Source organism: Corapipo altera, unplaced genomic scaffold (assembly GCF_003945725.1).
Source record: "Corapipo altera isolate COAL_440 unplaced genomic scaffold, ASM394572v1 292, whole genome shotgun sequence".
Taxonomy (NCBI): domain Eukaryota; kingdom Metazoa; phylum Chordata; class Aves; order Passeriformes; family Pipridae; genus Corapipo; species Corapipo altera.
In genome coordinates, this window is record NW_020885117.1 from 113862 (window position 1) to 116800 (window position 2939).

The 2939-nt window shown below is 48.3% G+C and overlaps 1 long non-coding RNA gene across 2 annotated transcripts in view; it reads left to right on the forward strand.

The window, feature by feature from the left end:
* Positions 1-2306, forward strand: part of LOC113960388 — a 15177-nt gene extending 12871 nt beyond the window's left edge. The window contains exons 1-4 of one of the 2 annotated variants that reach the window (XR_003532024.1): positions 206-222; positions 661-805; positions 1015-1131; positions 1407-2306. This is a non-coding gene — a long non-coding RNA (uncharacterized LOC113960388). Of the gene's footprint in view, positions 1-205; positions 223-660; positions 806-1014; positions 1132-1406 lie in introns of those variants that run through there. The other variant, XR_003532023.1, reaches the window with a different exon arrangement.
* Positions 2307-2939: the final 633 nt, after the last annotated feature.

Here is a 2939-nt window from a genome sequence, read left to right on the forward strand (position 1 = left end):
GGGGGGGGGAGAGGCCGCTCGGCGGGCCGGGGCCGCCCTCGGAGGGGATCCCCCAGCCCCGGCCGCCCTCGGAGGGGAACCCTCGGGCGGGGGGCGCGGGTGGTGCCGTTCGGGCCGGGCTGGGAGCGGCTCCGGGGGGATCGGGGCGGTAGGCGCTGGCTGTGCCCGGGAATGCCGGACAGTCGGTTCTCCCCCCAGGGAAGCGCCCTGGAGGTGTTGTGGGTGCGCCGAGGGGCAGCCGGAGCCTCGCAGGGGCTCGTGTTGTATCCAGCTGTGGGATGGGGAAGGGGCAGGGCCTGCGTGGCCCAGGAGGGCAGTCCTTCTGTTCCTGAAGGGAAGCGACAAGAAAGACCGAGAGGGAGTTTTTACAAGAGCCTGGAGTGACAGGACAGGGGGGAACGGGTTCAGACTGAAATAGGGCAGGGTTTAGTTGGAATATCGGGAAGGAATTGTTCCCTGTGAGGGTGGGGAGGCCCTGGCACAGGTTGCCCAGAGAAGCTGTGGCTGCCCCTGGATCCCTGGAAGTGTCCAAGGCCAGGTTGGACAGGGCTTGGAGCAACCTGGGACAGTGGAAGGTGTCCCTGCCCATGGCAGGGGTGGGATGGGATGAGCTTTAAGGTCCCAGCACAAACCATTCCATGATCCCGTATCCTTTCCCAGGCAGCTGCAGGGATGAGGTGCCAGCTGTGCCCTGGCAGGGCTCTCTGTGTCAGGTGCCAACCTCCTCGCCTGCTCCTCTCCGTGGACTTGTGACGGGTTTCATCAAACCCAGGGCACCGCTTCCATCAGGGGAAGCAGCACACAGGTAAATTGGGCTTCATCCCCTGCTGAGATTCCTGCCTGGCCCTTTGTGCAGTCCCTGGGCTCTGGGGGGACTCGCTCACCTCCACCTCCCCTGGCTCAAAAAGACAGGGCCCTACAAATCCCTGAGAGTTGTTGGAAAGATTTGATACTTGGTATCAAAGATGAGAGTTGCTGAAAAACTCTGTTTTACCAAAATGCTTTGCGGTGCAGGATAGAGATGAAGCTTCACCTGTGTCTGTGGATAAACTGCCGTGAATGTGGGTGACAACTAAGCAGGAATTCTGTTGGGAGAGTGAAAGGAAAAGGTCCAGCTGGATCCAGCTTCAGGTAAAAATTATAACTTACAGTACAGTGCCAGTGGTGTTCTGCAGCAGGGTAATATTTTTGAGATGGTTTAGGGCCTCATTATGATTTAGCTGTTGGAACCATCAAATTTTGGGTTTGGGTGTGCCACAGGCAAGATATTCATTGTTCTGTGGCTCTGATTCCTACATGAGGGAACTTACTGCATACAGTTAACATCCTAAACCTTTACAAGACATTTAGGACTTGGGGATGAGGGTGAATTTTATTTTAGCTCTGTTTTAAATTCTCCTTTCCAGGTGTGACCAAAGGTGACCCCTGGGCTGAGGCTGCAGGAAGGTTTGGGCTGGAATTTGTTTTCGTGGAACGGGTGAAGACCTTTGGAAAAGAACTTTTGTCAAGGAAACAAACTGTGTATAAGTATATACTCAAACAGGGAGTTTCTGAGAGTGCAGACAGGCTCTTCCCTTTGTTTTCTCAGAAGGAAACAAAGCTCTAATTATTTAAAGTTGTGTAAAATGCCCCCCTACGAACTGTTGGGGGGAATTTATTCCAAGTTCAAAGTCAAAATTAAGTCTTGAAAGCTTGTTGGTTGTCCCTCTGCCCTTTTCATGTGCACGTTGCTGGGGAGTCTGGGAACTAAAAATAAATGGAAATGTTTTGCAGGATAGATATCCGAGTATCTTATCAAACTGGAAATAAATTTTAAGTAACATTTTTGCAGAGTACAGTTTTTTCTTAACAAAAAAACCCCCGAAATCTGGTCACTGGGCCGATCATACTTTTAGGATTTAAAAAAGAAAGTCAAACAGCTTTAAAAATGGATGTGGTTGTGTCACTGAAATTTAAGGGTTTTGTTGTCCACGTGCTGACACAGTGGGTGTGGAATCCCTCCTGGAATCCTTAAAGGAGTGGAGCAGGAAAAGCTGTCTGAGCCCTGCTTACTGTGCTGGGAGCTGCTCTGTGGCATCCCTGGAAGATTAAAATATTCTCCATTTCTCACTGTGCTCTCTGGGTTTTAAGGCTGAAGTACAAAGACATGCACGTTGTGAGTAATCAGTTCATGTTGCATTTTTGGACACAGTTCACATATTCCTCCAATTTCTTCATTGCTCAGAGTAATTTGTTGTTAATTATGTGAAAAGGAAGTTCCACACATGGTTTAATATTAAATATTAAAACTCTTTAGAGGAACTCTTGAGGCCTGGCTGAGCCTGAAGTGCATTTTCATGTGCTGCTGTGTTTTCATCTCTCAGTTCTTTCCTGATCCAGCTTTAAAAACCATTTAAATAACAACATTTTGGGCAATCCCTTGATTTCACCCCCAGTTTGTGTTTTCCTGTGGATCATTCACTTGCTTTTGGTTTTGGTTTTTTTTTTTCCCTGTTTGTTTTTTTAACAGGAATTGTTTGGTTGTTGGTTTTTTTTCTCAGTTTTTAAACAGGAAGTTTGTTGGGTTTATTTCTTGTTTGTTTTATTTCTTGTTTTTATTTTTTTTTTGTTGGTTTTGAGCAGGAATTGTTTGGGGTTTTTTTTCTGTTGTTGACAGGAATCCTCGGAGGCTTTTTCCCCTGTTTGTTTTCCACAGGACTCCTGCAGCCCCACATCACCCTGGTTCCATATGGAGGCTCCTGGACATTAAGATACTCATCCCATGTGGAATCCTCCTGGATTCTGTGTGTGTAAAATCCCTGGATTGCTGAGCATTTGCTGGAAGGAGCTGCTGGTTGTTTTTTTTGTGCCTTATAATACCCCTTTGTGGCTCAGTGGGGTCCTGTTTGTCCCTGCTGCCTCCACACAATACATTCCTTCATGTTTGGGGCAACATCTTC